The sequence below is a fragment of the Diorhabda carinulata genome, chromosome 2, assembly GCF_026250575.1.
Source record: "Diorhabda carinulata isolate Delta chromosome 2, icDioCari1.1, whole genome shotgun sequence".
Taxonomy (NCBI): domain Eukaryota; kingdom Metazoa; phylum Arthropoda; class Insecta; order Coleoptera; family Chrysomelidae; genus Diorhabda; species Diorhabda carinulata.
This window is the reverse complement of record NC_079461.1, coordinates 3,697,355-3,717,638: the sequence shown is the minus strand read 5'-3', so window position 1 is coordinate 3,717,638 and position 20,284 is coordinate 3,697,355. Positions and strand designations below refer to the sequence as shown.

The 20,284-nt window shown below is 32.0% G+C and overlaps 1 protein-coding gene across 16 annotated transcripts in view; it reads left to right on the top strand.

Moving 5' to 3' along the window:
* LOC130904067 (longitudinals lacking protein, isoforms A/B/D/L) overlaps positions 1 to 20,284 on the top strand; it is a 593,400-nt gene that overhangs the window by 57,752 nt on the left and 515,364 nt on the right. The window lies entirely within an intron of this gene.

The following is a 20,284-nucleotide window of genomic DNA, read 5'->3' as shown; positions in this document are numbered from 1 at the left end:
ATGTGAATATTGGATCTAGTTGTAGATGAATACAAGATTTTATTGATAATTTGGAGTAAATTAACGAAAATATCAACTCAGTAGCAGTTGTATCCAAATGTATATTTGTTGTTAAAAAAGGTTAATCGTAAATTCTTACCAGATCAGAAAATTTTGGAAATTGAGAAGATAATTCAGGACTCTAATACATCGTAATCTATTAATCGCCTAAAAAACACCCATACTCACAACCACGCCTGTTCGTTGACCTTCAGGGCACCCATGTAGAAAAGTAGAATATGTGAAAAACGTGTTTGGTATATTAACAATAATACTTCACAATGATTTAACGTTTTTGCCCAAAATAGAACTTCTGCAGCAAATGGCAAAAGGTTGATTGTATAAGCTACTTGAAACAGAATATGTTGCTTTTGCTTTGGTAGTAATTTTCTGTGAATATACATCTTATTGTTATGAAACTTGGATCGATCTGATCTAATAATCATTCTGATTCAGTGCTGGACAAAAATTTTGGGCATTTTAGGCACTCTAGTGAATCAGAAACAATAAATTTTCAAACTGTTATATTTACTGTTTATTATTTAATCAGTTTTACCAAATCACTATTGATAAACATAACCTACAACATTTGTAAATGATCAAATTGTTTAATACAATTCGCAGTATGATAAATAAATTTGATTCCATTGGTTCAGAAAACGAACTTTTCACAAAATTCATCTGATTTTGGTGCTGAAAGTAAACGACCATATTCAATTTGGGCTTTGGAGCGATTGGAAACCTAATTTTCATGTTTACATTTCAAATGGGTATCAATTCCACAATTGTAGAACCGATCAATACGATATCCAACAGCGTCAAATGCATTCAGAAACTATCACTGTTTAGTAAATGTTATTGATAATTATCAATTCATTTGAGTCGAATTGGAACTTGAGGCACATGATTATATAAATTTTCGTGGAGCTAGGATTTGGTGGTGCCAGTATGAAGATTAAAATGTTTCGATATCTCGGTTCGTTTTCGAGATATCGATACTATCGAAAAAACGGGGTTTCGCCTTTGAAAACATACATTATCGATTAAATCCAAAAATTATTGCTAAATATTTTTTTTATTTTATAAACAGCAGACAATTCTTTCTAAAAAAAGTGATTGAAGCAATACAGAAATTATTGAAATATTTGGGTAAATTATGTAAAAATCAAATAAAAAGCCTGTTGTTTGTTAAATTACAAGACTCGTGTCAAATTTAAGGCGACAAAATCTTCATTCTAGATGAATTATTAAACGCCATCTATTGTTTACAAACGAATTAACGTTTGGTTCTGATTTCGATATCTCGAAAACAAAGCGAGATATTCGATTTTATTCTTAATTTTCGGTTAATTTTGGCTTCTTTAAGCTACGGAAATCGTATTTTTTTCCAGCCGTAGGTAAGCTTAAGTTCAAATTCAACCATAATTAAGCACTGGACTTATGGAAAATTGGGCTTATCGGAAGTGAAACACACAAAGAAAAAGGGACAATTGATAGAAGTGATTTTCCGTATCGCAATGAATGATTACTTCTTGCACATTTTATGTAAGCTCGTATTATTGTTTTATCAAATGGTTTTAATACTTATATGATAAAAATATTGTTATAAAAATAATATATATGTACACTGAAACAAAAACATTATCGTTTTTTTTTTATCAAAATACCTTATCTCATTACGTTCTATATAAGCTTGTTATTTGCCTCTAGGACAACTTTCCTTGTATTGAATTATGAATTAACTCCTCATCTACTTCTTAGGTTTTCTACCCTATTTTAATACTCAGAAAAATGGAGGCTGGTAAGTCTATGAACACAAAGACGTGTTTGTATACCGGTTGGTGCGATATTTACGAATGCTGATCCATTTCCCTTAAGATTAATCAAACGAAATTCTTTATCAGTAATTTGTAATTCAGGTTTTTCTAAATATATTTAAAAGATGCTTATGATTTAATAAATGAATGGGAAATATTACTGAATATTCTTATTGTTCGGAAATATGTGTTTTTAGAATGAAATTTCTTTTTATTTTCATTTGCATTGCATGCTGTTTGCTACCTTTTTAAATTTAGTAAATGTTTGTACGAGAAAATGTACAAAAACAATATTTTATCAAGATCTAATACTATAGGGCTTTCCTTGAATCAGTTCTTTAACATTTTCCACCATGATACATTCCATTTTTTGGAAAAAATTCCTATTCACTTCACTAGACGACAAAATACTTATGGTGGTTCTATGTGGTAAAATATCCCGTTCCCATAAATATAAAAGGAAGAATTGAGTAGTTAATTTAGCTCTAATCTACCATTCCTCTCTATAATACTTCAACTGAGTCTTTATGAATCAGAAGAGCTTTGAAATAATGGAACTTAAGATTCTGGTGGAATTTTGTTTGGGAACGATAGGTTGAGGTTTGTTATCATTTTCAATTAAATATAGAATCAAATATATATTGTTTTGGTTTTGTTTTTCTCACAAAATGTTTACTCAAACTACTTTACTATAACTAATATTCGAAATACCTTCGATTGTTAAAATAATCCATAAAATAATACAACAACTCCTAAATGTATGTACGAACTATGGAAATATGGCAACATTCGCGAATTTTAGATCGAATGTGAACTTGCTCCAATCTCTGTTTCTGTCAAACAATATTAGAAGTGTCTTTTAAAAATGGTTGACATTAGTTTCGAGCAACATTACACCATGCATCAGGGCACATTGTAACAGAAGCTCTTAAACTTCGGCAGACCTACGCTGAGAGGTTTGTCATCAACATAAGATCGTCGGTTATTATAATATTCAAATCGTAAGACCTTCATCTTTGAAGAAATAAGATCGAAGGATACCACCAGCGAGTAAATCATCCCATGTAATGTATTTTTCGTTATAATAAAGTCTATTAAGGCTTGGTTTTACTCTTCAAGCCTCAATTTAGTTAGTGAAAAACCTGTTAACCAGAAAATGAGCCTCATCGCTACTTGTAGTTTCAATTCCTACACCAAATTGGTCTTATATGGGCTTAGTTCAAGATCTTTTTGATTGATACTCTTTTATTCATGTTGTTAATCAAAAATATGGAAAATGTAGGAAATAATTAAAAGAGTTTTCGTATTGGGAATGTAGCAAAATTAAACACCAAAATGTACTGATCGTATCAGTCTCGGATGATGAATACATTCTGTATTCGAGAGCTCGGAATATATTAAAGCGAGTACACTTTGGCGTTTAATTTTGTTACATTCCTAATACGAAAACGCTTATAATTCAGCTGGCAAATATTTCGTTTCAATTCACATGGAAATATTTATATATATGTATATATATACTCTAATTTCAAGGATGAAAATTGATTTGAAACAATTCTTTGTTGTCTAACGCATTCCAAAACTTTTACCTTTAAATGATTTTGTTATAACTTTTTTTATTTTCTCCTTCATAAAATGATCATCGCTGTGTTGGGTATGTAGTCGATAACCAAATTTGTGTTCCTTGGTGGTCCATGTACAATAAAGTTTGATCTTCACAAGAACGTAGCTCTCGATTGAGTTCATCCAACCAAAATGCTTCCTGGGATGCGATTGTCTTCATATATTCTAGACAATGCTGTTTTTCCTTTCCTGTTCCATTAAATTCGAAAGCAATTTTCCAAGAAAATTTAATCAGCTATAATTCATTAGCAAAATCCATAACTATCTGAGGTCTTTGCTTTTGATGTCTAGTTTGCATGTTGAGAATGGAAGGGCAGCTCGCTTTCTATTTCGTCTTAATATGGATAGTTTTTCATTATTTCTGCTGTTTTCTCTATCTTTTGTAACTGATTCTTTTTTAAGCTGAATTTGAAAGTTGAATTTTTTGAAAAGAATTTCTTCTATGTATGCTTGATCAATCTATATTTTATTATTGGTTATATTTCGTATTCAAAGTATCGATTTCATTTTTTAGCTTCCTTATCGTTCGAAGGTATCATCAAGGTATTCATTCCATACTCCACTTGTTAGTTTCAGTCCTCATATTAATTTTTTCAACTTACAAACATTTTTTTTTGTTAAAATCCTCTGTAGATTTCTGCATTCATTTTCGCGTTCGCTTATCAAGTATCATTTTCTATTAGGGCATCATATTCGTCCTTCATCATTTCACAGACGTACACCATCTACATTATCATGTGTTGAACTTTGAGATATCGTGTACTAACTTTATTCCAACTAAGAAACTGGTAATTTTGATCCCAGAGCTTCCAACTCTCTTGTATTTATCAAAGACTAATTCGGAGGTTCGAAAAACTGTTGGTAGTTTGTTTCATGCTTATTTATCTGTTTGTGTTGATCGTACAAAAATATAGAAGATCGTATCTACCAAAACTATTATTTTTGAAGGGTTTTGCAATATCGAGAAACAAATACAAAAAACATCATTATCTTCACAAGGCTAGGAAAGTTGACGATGACGAATCGATAAGCTACGCATCGCGTAGGGCCTTCGTGACTATCGGTTTTGGGCAGTTCAGATGTCGCCGATTGTGTCTTGCTCTTGACATTTTGCCAACACGGAAATTTGGTATCTTTAGTTGGATTTTTTGTGAATGGAATGAGTATATTATTCGTCTAGGGTAGGTATATTTTTGGTAGGCTCCTGATTTAGCAAAAGTTTCCTTTGCAAGGCTTGGATATTGACGTTTAAGCTTAGGTAGACAGCGTCAACAGTTCGGGAAGTGTTTTTCTTCGGCTGTGATGTTGTTCATATGTCCAGTATAGTAATCATAAGTACCAATAAGTCATTGCATTATGCCAATTCGCTTGAGTGGTTAAAATCATCCACTAAACTTTCTATAATATAATTTTTTTTGGCATTTTCCATAAATATTAATGAATATCTTTCATGAGAACAAAGTACTTGTTTTAAAGTACTCGGGGAGAATAATAAAGGATGCTTGAGTCAAAAATGTAGATATTTAAATTAGAATGAATTATGGTAATCTTTAAATGATTATAAGATGATTCGAGGTACAGATATTTAAGCACAAATACCCCCGATCAAGCACTTTAAAAATATATTTGCTTGTGTTTGTGCATTTTGCTTGGCATAACAATTTTTAGCGTTTCTTTTTATTTTCCTTTTATTGAATTGAGATATCGAATGTTAGTGCATTGTTTTTTAGTCTTTTTAATTGTTGAGCTGTGCTTATCTCAAACAATGTTAGCATCAGTGTGAGTATACTAGTTCAAAGCATGCTGTCCAGCGAACCATCTCTTAAGTAACATTGTTCTATATGCATTTTCAGGCATAACTTTTTACGCCGCCACTTTCGAAGAATACACAAAATTAAAAGTCTTCAATCACGAAAACGTAAGGTACGGTTGTACTAGATGCCAGAAGACTTATTTACAGAAGAAAACTTTAGGGCGTCATCTTAGGTTCGATTGCGGCCAAAGTCCATCGTTTACTTGTCAAATTTGTTCGAAAAAATTCAAACACGGATACATTTTGCTTAAACATATGCGACATACTCACGATATACAAATACAGAAGTTGAGACAGAGACAACCGAAGCAAGAAAGCGAGGTCATTACTATATTACCCAGTATAGATATACTAAATAGGCAGGAGTATTAAAATTTGATTTTTAGATGATATTTATCTAAATTTTTTCGTCTGCTTACATAATTTTGACAAAAATTTGACGATTCTTCATACCGTTATACAAATTTTATTCATAAATGCGACGCAGTAATAAATATTCGTTTAAAAACTAATATGGGATGAAATATTGGAATTATATTAAAATATTATCATTGATAACAATTTCAAGAGTGGACTAATTTACTACGGTAGCCGATTTCCTCAATAAAATCCAACGTTCGTTCTGCCAAGTTGTGATAATATGGTTTTTTCATGGGTAAAGGTATTAATCGTTTGTTTTGGTATTTTCCATAAGTATTTTCATCAATTCTTGTGAGATATGTTATTGACTTATACATTACGAGTAAATCTTTTCTTGCCGTGGTACTGGGAATGCTCAGTGTTTGAAGTTTTTCGTTGAGAAAGTTCAGGATGATTCTAGCAACCAAATATCTTCTATTTCGCACGCTCTCCGTGGTAATGCTCTGTAGTTATTTAGATTTATCTTTCCTTTTCCGTTGGACAATCTGCATACCGCATCTTATGCTAAACCGGATGTCCATGGAGGCTCCAATGTCCCGACAAGACTCTCACTCTCACTTAGATTGATTCATTCAATAGATTTTATTCGAGTATTGGTTTCTAGGAGTATCTTTACCTGTATTAATCCCTGTATATTTATCAAGTAACATGATTTTTTTCTTATCTAACTCTTTTTGTTGTTTTTGTGTTTTCTTTATAATCCTGTAGCAAATAAGGGTTAAAGTTGTACGAAGGAATTATCCGGTAGCAAGTAACTTTATTCTTTCTGTCTAGTTCATTCAACTCGTCAAGGCTGCCTCAAACCAGCTTGGAACTTGGAGCTTAGAGCTCTAATACCTGTTTGATTATCGGAGAAAATGATAATATTTTTTGATTTTCTTTAATGTCTACTCTTTTTGAGCCATCTGTATAACATTTTATAGCGTTAATTTTCAGGTTACTTATGCTTGTTATTGATTAAAATTGCCTCTTGGTGTAATAAATGTATAATTTCCGGACAAACCCTTTGTCTTCTTAGCATACACCCAAGTTTGTTCCAAGTAATTGATCGAATTAAAAAGAATAAATTGGACATTTTAGTTTCATTATGAGTTCAATTTTTTAGCGACCTGAAACAGTTTTGTCCGCTTGAAACCCTTCAATTTTCTCATCAAGCTGAAAATCAGTTAAACTGTTTAAAATACAATAGAATTTGAATGTTCCCCAAAATTTTATTCAAGGTCAATGGTCAAAAAAATTAGTTTTCCGCGATTATCAGCAAAACGGTAAGTTTTATCATAAAAAAACCCTAGACGAAAACTGTAGATCATAAAATTATCTACAAAAAATGTATTGATACTATTTTTCCTACAAGCCACTGTTTCTGAGATATAATGATTCAAAAAGTTGTATTTAAAGGTTTCACCAATATATTTTCAGCAGTAAACTTTTCTATACAACATTGAAATGAACCGATACTTGTGAGTATTTGTAAGAAATTTCTGTTGACTGATTGGAACTGTCATAAATTGACGAAGATGTTTCTAAAGTTTGACGATGTTTTTCTGCAGCTTTGGTATTTCTCGTGCAATCATTATAGCCATTAAATATGAGAGTAAATCTGAAACATTATAACTTTTTGAATCGTAATATCTCAAAAACGGTGGCTCGTAAGAAAAAATGTATTGATACGTTTTTTGTAGAAAATTTTATGATTTACAATTTTTGTCTAGAGTATTTTTATGATAAAACTTACCGTTTTCCTCATAAATGCGAAAAACATAATCGTTGTATAAATTTTTTAACATACACACACAAACAATTTTACTGATGTTAAGTTTGATGGGGATTTATGTAGCTTAACTCTTATATTTTGGTCTAATTTGATCGGACTATATATTTCTCTAAGCAAAACAAGCATTTTGAAATTTCATTTCGATGTAATGAAAAATGAATCAGATCTTTATAAAGAACTAATTTTGAATTGCAACCACTCATTATTAATCTGATGTTAATGGAATTAATCGATATATTGTATGATCAATTGTTTTGGATTTATGAATAAACTAAATTATATAATCAAAGAATTTGTCGAAATTATGTAAACCAGACCATTCATTTTACAAAAAATCTAGTCGTTTAGAAGTTACCTTTTTTATGACAAAAATTTCGTTTAAGTTACCAAACATCGAGTCATTTTAAAATAAAAAATTACTTTAAATGTTTTTATTTCATTTGGGTTTTCCATTCAAATTAACACTTGTATTTTTGTACGAATGCTGTATTCCCAAAGATAAATAATTTTTACTTATAATATATGCTTAGTTTTGGCACAAAATACAATTAACAGTTTAGTAACTAACAAAGTTAATGACTTAGACTTAATTTTCTGCGTGCATCTCCCTCTAGGTCTTTGACGACTTCAAATATTTATCGGCAAATTTTGGTGTTTCTCCTTCACATTCGGCTATACCACGGTAAAGACTTCTACGTGAAATATTTTGCCTTTGAACTATGTCAGGCTTAGGGATTAGTCTTTTTGATATTGTTTTATTTTTAAACTCCTAAAGTTTGTGCCAAAACCATTGCGACATACGTTATTTGAATGGATCACCTCTATAAAGAGTGTTTTAAATTACTTTGCACCTTTTCAATTAAATATTGTAAACCAGAAATACCATGAGTATAAAGAGATACCGGAAAGTAGTATTGTTTTCTTAAATTAAATTCAAACCACGTAATTTTTAACAAGTTTTTGATTCAATTAACAAATAAAAATTTGTACAGCTTTCAGTACCTTTCAGTGTGTGCGAAAGAAAATCGCTTGAAAGCAAATCCATCAGCCACAGAATTTCAGATCTAAAGTATGTCAGTTATCTATGCTCAAAACCTGTGTGAGGTTTAAAAGTAGGAAGTAGTAGTTTTATCTAATGAGTAACTATAACAAATTATTTGTCTTATGAATGTGATTGCTGCATCCGAAAAATTATTGAGTTCAGTACAAGAATTATCGAAGCTTCTTTTTGAGGTTGAACAAGCTTCGCAGTACTTCGTGATGATTTGAAAACAACTATTCCAACCCAAATATTAAGCAATTAAAAAACGGTTTTGTTGGTGATGTATCTGTTGGCTATTCGAGAAAATTATAGGAGATCCAAACACTTTTCCAATCCGGTGGAAACGTTCTTGGAAAGTTCACCAAAGTTAACACCCGTCTGGCTAGAGGAATCTCCTGGATTTTGCCATTGCACACGCGCTTTCATATTTGTTTTGGCGAAAAGAGTTTGTCACGAATATATCCCACAATTAACCTGATACTGTTGAGCTATTGCAGGTTGTAAAGTTGTAATTTCTTAAGTTCGAACGATCAAACGAGATGGACTTAGTGATTCAAACGCCCATCCGTTTTCTCTGCTACTTACTCCACTGATATTTTAATAAGAATCGCGCTTGGTTGAACTAGTTGGCGATGCCCTAAATAGAGAACGCTAAATGAACGATTGAGCATTACAAATTAGAGATCGCTCTCCCATCAGCGGTTTGCCGGATAGCACCGAAAGGATTCTTCAACAAGTCGTTGGTGATCGACTGTGCTTACGGATGTAAAGCTCCTTGATTGTCTTATATGAATTCTAATTCTGCCTTTAGCATGTCATGAATGTTGTTGATCATTTAGATGAAAATTAAGGATGCACTCGGATACATTACAATGTTTTTCTGGTATTTGGCTGGCGATTTCACCCCAAATTTTGAAAACAATCACAATAAATTATACAACACTACTTTCCGTTCCAATACTACATACTGTAGTGAAACTAATATTGTAATCAAACTAAAACATTCACAATTAGTTGTTTTACAGAGTTAATTTTGCCCAAATCACAAAATAAAGATATTAATTTCGGAGGTAAAAGAATTTTACAACTTTTCTATCTAATTTTCAACTTTTTTTGGTTCAAAGATTATTTAAAACACTCGATTTTTAATCCAATATGAATTCAAATATTCATTATGCCAAAGAACAACCGAATAAGGAAGAAATTAAAAAAAAGTTTTGATCTTCTTTGACTTATTTTGTTCGGCAAACAATTTTTTTTTATTTTCGTATCTACGTTTTATTTATTTCATGTGCCATAGTTATATTTTCATATGTTTGTTCTAGTCTTTTTTCATGCCATTATTGATATTAAAAAATACGACTTTCCGTGTTTTGTTTCATGAAAAATATATATTTGCCTTTTTGTGTATAAAGGCAATGTACTAATTTAAAATTTAAGGATTGTTTTCAAAAATAATATTAATGTAACGATCGTGGATACTTTTGGAACCGACTCTCTATATTTTATAACTAGTACAAAAAATTGTTAAGCTACTTAACACTTATGTAGTCATCGTAGAAAACTTTTGGTAAATCCGCGACAAACATTCAAGAATGCTTCACCATATGAGAAGAAGAATGAGTTCAGCAGTTTAACTAGTATAGAAAACTAAAACCCAAAACCATAAGTGAAATTAGTGATTAATGCAGTTGATAAATTAATTTTGTGTAAATAAATTAGACGTGTGATTGTGTACTGTAATTCAGGTATCTATCCATTCTTGGTTTCCCTATCAGCAGTAATGTCAATTTGCCTTGATAAGATACTTGAATTTACGAAATCAGTTTGTAAAACGAAAATGTTTTCGTTCACAGTATTCCTATCATTCGTTCTACCACTTTATTGTTCTATTTAGAAGGTTCTAAATCAGCTTCTAGATGTGTCACTCAGTTTCTGAGTTTCACTTCTCTATTCACTAATTTGTAACCTAACCTCGAAGGTCATAATAAACCAATATGAACTAAATGGAACAGATGCGAGGACAAGGTTGGTATAAATCAAAATATTGTGTACTGGTGTAAGTTATATATAGTTACGTTGAAGGATAACGCTTACGTCTTATGCCGTCTCCGGAAATGTAAATATAGACCTACCCCAAACGGAAATACGGGGTAGAAAATTATCATCTTTTGAATCACCGGTTTTATAATTACACTAAATACAATGTCTATATACATTGCTTCTATATACACCATTATTTATACCACTGTATACAATTCTTCTCTATGACTAATATATATTTATATATATATTGGGAATGTGGCAATGAAACACCAAAATAGACTAACTTTAATATATATTCCGAGCTTTCGAATACTTATGTATTCATCGACTGGGAAATAATTAGTTAAGATTTGCGGTGGCTTTAAATTGTATTAATTCTTGTAAAAACTTGAAATTCAAGGGATTCAAAATTACAATTACATGAAATAATACAATTTAAAGCCACCGAAAATCCTAATTGATTATTTCCCAGACGATGAATACATAAGTATTCGATATATATCGGAATATATATTAAATTTAGTTGACTTTGGTGTTTCATTGCCACGTTTCCTAAACTAACTCTTAAATGCTTAACAATATTATGAACGTAATTTTAATTTCTATCAACCTTGTCCTCGCGTCGGTTCAACTTAGTTCATATTGGCTTTTTATGACTTTTGGGATGAATAAACACCACAATATGGAGAAAGAGAGATGCTGGTTAGGTTTTGGAAAATCCTGTTTTCTCTTCATTCGATTGGAAGATTTTCTCATAGGATTGTTTCGTGTGGGGGATAACGAGTTCATTAGGTAGGAAATCTATAAAATCGATGACGTGCTTTGTTGTTTGTTTGTGAATAAATCGGCAACCTCGTCACACAATTTTACTTTCAATGTGGAGGTAGTTAATTCTTTCAAAATTGAAAATTTCACTTAAAATTTGATTTTAGAAGATCACAATGATCAATTGAAATAAGCACTACATACTTTTAAGGTTTAATATGGTTATATTTATGTGGTGGAGTCGTTTTTTCGAAGTTTGATTTCTTAGAATTCGTCGGGTATTTACCAAAATTTAAATTTCTTATATGGATTTATTAGAAATAGAGGACTGCATAAGTATGTTGTTTCGCAACAATATACTTTTAATGAACCTATAATTTATTTATAGCGTCAAAATGAACGCCGAAGTATTCACAATTTTTTGTTCAAACATCACACATCCCAAAGATTCCACTTGCATTGTATTTTTATGATAATTATTTTAAAAACTTGAAAGATCTGATATTACATGAACATATATATATATATATCTAGTCAAAAGTATTCATTGTTTTTTAAAATGTGTAGCTTAGTTATAAAAAATCTGTCACTGTTTCGTCTCTCGTGACCAGCTTCAGTGAGGCTTTGATAAGTTTTCATCACCAAATATTTAGGTTATAATAAAATATAATATTTAAACCTTTTATTGTTGCTTCAGCAATAAAATTTGCAAAAAATTTACTTGTACATATATAGTCATACGTATTTATTGGCTTGCTAGTTCAAATATTATACAGGGTCGGTCACTTCTTGAAGTGTAAGACTCTGCGTCATTAGTTTTAGTGTTGTACCACATAGTTATTAGAATTATTTATTTTTTTTTTATTTATTGAACTAAATTATTTGTGCGAAAAAATTATTCATCCAAAAATTTAGGCAAAATATTTGGGGGTGAGTATAAAAAAATTCTTCTCCAATTACTAGTTACTCCTAATAATGTTATTTGATTCAGAACGTCTCAGTTTATATAATATAAATTCATAAAAATTCGTCCTCAGATTAGTTTTTACGTTTTTTAATGATTTGTGTACAACTTTTGGTAGATATAATGAAACTATTACCAACTGATTTGGATGGTAAGTTTCGAAAAAATATATACGATAAGCTCTATTATGTATTATTGCTTAATTTCCTGTACATGTAGCGAAAATGAAATCTTGGCACGTAAATATATTTGGAATATACAAACAAAAATTGATCGTTTTATTTGAATTTGAATATATTTTCCTACAAAATATTGTAACTATTGAACTTAACGTAATTATTAATATACGACGACCTTTTTTTTCAACCTCCGATCGCTCCGTGCAGAAGAAAGCCGACATTGTTGACATTCAGACGTCAGTCGGCGTTGTGCTACGGCCACTTAAACATTTCCGCCATTATTGATGCTCCCGCCAAGTCTGAATTGCGTGTGATCCGTTTTCTATAGACTGAAGGTGCAGAATGAGTCGTGTGTATGGGGAAAACTTCATGAGTGATGGTATTGTGCGTGAATGGTGTAGAAAGTTTGATGATGAAGGGGGCCAAGGACGCAAATATTCAACGGTTCAGCCGTAGATTCGCTATTACTGCTTTGTCTACGGAATTTCCAGAAGTTTCAATGTCTGCTCATTGGCGGCAATTTTTTTTAAAGAGGGTATTGTAAAGGTTGTCTACATATATGTCAAATGTCTCAATCACTTCGGTGAGTATGTCGAAAAGTAAGTTTAAGTGTACCAAATCTTTTAGTAATAAAATTATATTCGGCGGTGTTGCAGGTTTTCTGCGGTTTTTCTGTAACTTGGTGAACCGATTTACCAGTCAAATGGCCGACGATAGGAAATATGCAGCCGCAGTTGTTACCACCCATTTGAAGTGAAAAAACCAAAAACAAATAGGAAAACACAAAACTAAACCAAAACAAAAAAATTGAGGTGAACCGTTTTTACTTGAAACTTGAAACTTGTCTTCTCCTGGTCATTGGTCGTCCGTTTTATCCTTCTTTTCAACCAGGACAACACAACCACAATGCAATCACCACAACCCTAGCCCTGTAGAGGACCAACTCCTATATAAGGGTCAATTCCACCAAACTTTCCCATAATAAATTTCCTTCATTCCACCTAAAAATTATCCATCGAATCTCTCTCTTTGTTTTCGGCACTTGGAAGGCATCCAGAATGAGAGAGATGAAAAAGTTGGCATAGCGAAGGCTGATGATCTTGACTTTTTCGTGTAAGCAATCGATCTTCGCATGAAAATTATGGAAAAAACAAAGCCAGAAATCAATCGTGCTTGAATATAGGAAATCATAGCTTGAGAAAGAATGTGATGGAGATACCCCAATGTGAGAAACGATAAACTTAATTTATGGTTTATTGCTTTACAAATAACCTACTGGCGACGTAATTACTTCAATCACTTTAACTAAATCATTTCAATGATATATTTTATTAAAAAAACGTAGCATTCACGTATAAAAGAAAATACAAAAATTTATCATTATACTAAATATTATAAATCAGATTTCTTCGCCATTGGTGCTTAGATTTGAATGTTTTTATATACTTTTAATGTAGATGTCTAATTTCATGTTTAGTTTGTTACACTAAAAGAATTACTGTCTTCCAAGTAAAAGGGAAAAAACTATCGTCAACTAGAGGAGATTTTAATTTCTCTATTTTGAAAAATTCTAGTAACTTTTTCAAAAATCTATTTATTTCGAGATATGTGTATGAAATCATAGATAATATGTGGTAAATTTAATCTCCGTTTCAGGTCATTTCTACAAATGCGGATGCGGAAGATCTTACAAGAGAATATTTTCTTTAAATCGTCACAAACGATATGAATGCGGTATCAATCCGATATTTAAGTGCCCAATTTGTGGATCCCAACATAAACATAGGTTCGATATGAAGAAACATGTTAAGATTGTACATAGAATATTCGATAATGACAAATAAAAATAATTAAATTGTTTTTGTCTACGGCTTCAACGTACCACGAAATTTCCTATATATTTTTAATGAATTTTCAATTTCAGATCTAGAACATGTAACATATGACCAAAGCTTTGATTATCCATATTACAGATGCCCGAAATGTCCGAAAATTTATAAAGGGAAATATACTCTCGGTAGACATTTAAGATTGGAATGCGGAAAGAATCCAACAAATAGATGCGACATTTGTGGACAATTGTTCGTTCATAAACACAGATTGATTAGTCATTTGAAATCCTTACATAGAGATATTTATTGCAGTTTCTATAATAATTGATTTCCAAATTATTATTTCACACGACAGGCGAAACTTTTGGTCAGTTGCAATTGAGAGAAGCGTAGAGTATGGTCAACTTATGGTGATCTATAACAGAGCTAGTTAGTAAAGACATTTAACGCCCTATTTCCATGGGTTATTTGCTCTATTCATTTGGATTTTTATAAAAAATTGACTGATCCATCAAGTACCTCGAGATGATCAATCAATCTCAGTGGAAACGATTGATCAAGAGATTGATAGTGATTGAAGAATATTTGATTGATAAGTACAATTTATGCTCACAATTGGTTGACTAACAGAGCGACTCGGTGTAGTTAGGAGTTGCTAAACGGCCTCGTTGAGCCCCGTGGACTCCGAAAACATCGCGGATAAAGACTTGGTCGAGCTATATCGCAATCACCTAGAGTTGTAAAAGTAAAATCCAAAGATTATATAAATAAAATGAAAAAAAGTATTGTTTTACCAAAAATATGTGATACTATACAAAAGTATAAACCAGATTTTACCTAGGACAAGTTAGAGAAGAAATTTTAATGAAGATCAGATAATCAGGATCTTAATGTTACATCAGGTCTCTAATTAGCAGGATTTGCATGACGCATTACAACTTGTTTTTCGATCTGTCTATAGGTAAAGCAGTTTCTCGGTTTATAGTATTTTGTTCTCGGCTTCTTGTTGGCTATATACAAAATAAAAGGCCCAAATCGACATCAAAAACCATAAAATAAACATGAAATGTTCATTGAAGCTTCATCAATGACGATTTTCAATGTACGAGTGCCTTCAACCTCCGATAGGCTATAAATAAAACACAAGTTCATATAAAACAATAATTTTATTATTTGTCATATCTGCGGACTGGCTTCCCAATACCTTCTTCAAAGAAAGTTGCTGCTTAGCACAAAACAGACCTGGAAACTTCGTAGTGGTGAATCTTTAACCATTCTGTCAACTCGTTGAATCAGTTTATCTGAAACGACAGTTTTGCGACCTCGGCCCTCTTCACCATGCATATCTTTTAAACTATCGACACTATTCACGCACAACACCATCACTCATGAAGTTTTCTCCATACACAAGACTCATTCTCCTATGGATTAATGGCGGACATGTTTACGAGGACGTAGCACAACGCCGACTGACGCCTGAATGTCAACAATGGCGGAATGTGCGAGAGCTTCGCAGCGGCCCACAGCGCATGACCGCTTTCTTCTACCCGCGTAGCGTCTGCACGGAGCGATCGGAGGTTGAAAATAAAACGGTTCTCGTAATTGATGGTATTGGGGGCACTTTAGAACTAAATTTGATGTGAGATAGTGTTCGAAACAAAATAAATATCCTTTTATGATAGTGTCAGAAGGTTTTGATTGGAATAGAAACAAGACCATGATGTTGAAATGATAAAAATGACAAAAAATTGTAACTTAAACTAGAAACTATGTTTGATTCGTGTGAAAAAGTGTTGACCAAATAGAAGAGACCAAAAAGCTACTAGAACTTTCTTTTCTTAATCTTGAATTGTAATTATATAAATTATTTATTCATGTTGACTGTGTCAATAAAAATTTTCAGATTCATTTCTATTTTTGTATTCAATTTTTTTTACGAAATATGTGATAAAATTCTAATATGGATGGATATCTATAGAAAACAATCTGTTTCGATAGGACGTTTCAAACATGCAGATTTTTCACAAAAACCATCATTTTATGATGTAGTTTTCTATTGTGTATGGAATTTTTATATGTCTCGGTTCCAAACCGAAGAAACTTCGACTACAGTGGAATTCCTATGGGCGATTAGATCGCTTATGTTGACATAAGCAATTTCGAATAAAAAGAGCCAAAAATTATGTTTTTTGTGTCAAGTTCATAGAACCTCTCTGGTTCCCTGGGAGAATTTTAGTGGCAAACTTTACCTCGGTCCAGAGCGGGCCTATGGACCAAGGGAAAACATCATGGAACATGGAAAACATCATTTTTTGGCACTTTTTATTTCAAATAAATTTTTCCTTGGATCCACACCCAAGTTTATTAATTTTGGTGGGGTCTCAACGTGTTAATACTTTTTATGATAAAGTCGTTAAGAAAATCAAAGATATTTTTATTATATGGAAAAAATTATTTTCCAATTGTTGTATTTTGTTTTGAATAAACTGTTTCCGTTCACAAAATCGTTTTTTTTTTTCAAATTATATAAGTGAAAGTCGCGCCTAAAAGATCCTATTTCTTGTTTTGTGTTGTGTTTTTTTTTTGAATTGAGTAGGTAGTACCTATATAATTTCCCTTATCACATAAACTAAAAGCTATTTTGTAGGTGGTAAAAATTATCGTGCTAAACATACCATGAGTATGACAAACATGATCTTCACTTGTCCCAAATGTTCCAAAATATATCATCACAAGAAAACCTTAAGTCGACACATACGTCAAGAATGCGGCATCGAACCGGAATTCCAATGTCCCCATTGCCCTTACAGAGCTAGAAGAGCTTATGTCTTACAGTCCCATATTAGGGGACACCAAATGCATTTCAACAGAATGCAGGGCATCATTTGAAAATAGTAACCAATCTAGTCATTCTTAGTCATTTTGATCTGTACATATTTTTATTTAATTCGTACGGGATTTACGAAGTTTTTTTTTTTTAAAAAATATTTCGCTAGTTCAAGGTCGAACCTGGGTGAGCAAAAATTCAAGAGATTTAATTATTATTTTTGCTCATAGACCACTATACAGAGTGATTGATGTGATAAAGTTCAGTTCACATTTTAAAATTATTTATAATCTTCCAGATTGTTATACCAAATCGAACTTACATTTTTTTAAATGAAATTTCATTTGGAATCAGCATGATTTTCCAATTACAATAATATAGGGTTGTGATGTGGTCTACGGGGTATTCAAAAACAAATGTTATTATTATTATAAAAATCGTGATAATTTTAATACCCTGTATAATGTGGCCAAGGCCAAGGCATTCGAATAGTAGTGAAAATTCCGGAAAATTATTTATTTCGTTGATATTCATTGAATATAATACAGGGTGAATCAAAACATACAAGCATTATCTATACCTATACCTAAAATTATTAGTTCGTGATATGACAATTAATTGTGAATTTGTCTAAAACTGATTTTTGGAATGCGTGCCTCTAGCACACTGGGGTGTTTTATCTTTAATATTTTATTTAATGTTTAGCATCTAGAGACCAAACAGGCCTAAACTAAAAGATAATGATCTGGAAGAATTAATATTCATAAACTAGCAACTTTTCAAGTTATTTGTCAGATTTAAAGCCGCTTTTGCGTTTTTGTCACAAGATGTTACTGCTATGGAAAAAGATATTTAGTTGCGCCATCTCTTAGTTACATGAGAAACTAAGATTAGGCCATTTTTTTTGCATCGAAATATTGACACTACTGATTTAATTTAGCGGTTTGGTGTTTGAAGATTTTGATCTAGGGCAAAACTCGATTTCACTAGTAGTGAAAGATGGCAACCTACAAAAGCCAACTCGGAGAGATTGATGGAGCGGTTCCAGTTCAGTTAATTATGAAAGGCATGAACGACTAGAAACTTTCGTCACAGTTTTTGAAAACCCACACATAAATGTAAGGAATATTTCCATCGAATAAGAACTTAGCTACTACGGTGTGCAAAGAATTCCTAACAAAATAAAAATGCACCCTTTTTGAAAAGACTTTACGAAAAGTTGATTAACAGAGAGACTATCTCGACTATGTTTTATTTGGAGATTTAATAAAAATGACAAAACTTTCAATTTATTCATCAACTAGTCCATACACAGTCAAACCAGATGGTTGTTGGTGTGTATTATTGGTGAATATGTGGTAGCACCATTTAAAAGCTGTAATGCGTTTAGATTTTCTAGTACATCAATTACTTTCTTTAATGGAAGAAGTCCTACTTTGTACAAGTCAAAGGATATGGATTTTGCATGATGGTGCGATGGTCAAACCAATTAATTAATTAATGGTGAATAGAACGAACTATTTTCTGGTAGATAGATCGGAACAAACGGTTGAGTACAATGGCCACTAAGGTCACCAGATTTCAATCAAATGGACACATTTTTCTAGGGTCACGTTGAGAATGAAATGTACATAATACCTCCACCAACATGATGGAGAGAATACTCACAAATAATTGTTAAATAATTGGGGACATAACCAATTTGTTGTACAGAAAAATCGAAATATCTCAAGAACCAATAATAATTTTAGGTATAGGGTGATTTGATGAAGAATATGTTTCAGTTTTCTTCATTAAATAACGAAACGGTTCAACTTTGACGTAATCTGCTACTTTTCTTGTCACTCATAGAAATTTCCAAAAATTACGGAATCAGATGGGATTTTTGTTGTCTCTTATAAGAGTTTTATTACTTACCAAGTGATCGCTCATCCAGGTTCGACTGTATTTGATCATATGCCATACAAGTTTTATTATTTATTTAATCGAAACGATTGCCATAAGAAATACTCTTTATTTGAAGTAAATACTAGTCATTTTTAGTTATTTTTATAATTTATACAATGTCTTAATGTGTCGCCTCCTCTTTGCTCAAACAGATCAAATTTAAAAATAAATATGACATAAAATTCCGATTCCAATAAATTGAAAAAACTTTTAAACACATTAATTTAAATGTATCAATTCATTCCTTGCATACCCTACTTAGTAATATCCAAATAAAAGCCAGTCATAAATTATTTAACATTAGTCTGAAGTGTTTTTTCCATAATGGAATGAGAAATTGTCCTGCGCGCACGAAAAAATCCATTTCGGGACGTGTAATGAACGATAATTATACATATCTGAAAACAGCAACAATATATTTATTAGTTTAATTCATGTTAGTGTAATAAATGTACTTGGAAGAAAATCCGGGTATTCTTAAGAACATTTAAGAGCTAACAGCACAAGCCAGTGCTGATTTGTTACCAGCAAAATCCAGGTCGAGATATGAACACGTTTTATGGAAAGTCGAGAACTGAAAAAAGTTGAAACTGTGAGTTATGATATTCTTTTGCCGAAGAATATGAAATATTTCACGATATGGAGTCGGTCCTCAATGCTAAAGAGTTGATAAGCTATAAAAGACACCACAAAATGTGCTATGATATGCTACGTACCAAAGAATTACAGGGTACGGCTGAACAAGTAACCAAATTTTTAAACGAAACTTCAGATGAACAATATCCACTGGCAAAAGTGATTTTAGAATTTGGTATCTTTGGCGCATGTCGTAGAGATGGGTTTAGATAACGTGGAACGGAGATCTTTATTGTTGTGTATTTGCAAGATGGAAAAAATCGTATGACAAGAAGTTTACGTCCAAAATGTTGGATGCCATACCATCAGCGCTGTCCCCAAACTCGTTGCCAAAGAATATACCGCCCTTGGGCAAGGGCGTTGTTCTGCAACCCTCTTGGTGAAAAGCGGCGCTGATTTACTAACTCTGAAAAGACACGTTCTTCCAAAGTAGTAGAAGGATACATAGAAGAATCCATATAAAGAAAAATAGCTGTTTAACTCTTCTTACTTGCAAAAAACCAAGTCAGCGACATTCCATCAGGAAAATCAAACATCTGCAAACCGCATCTTTAGTTATG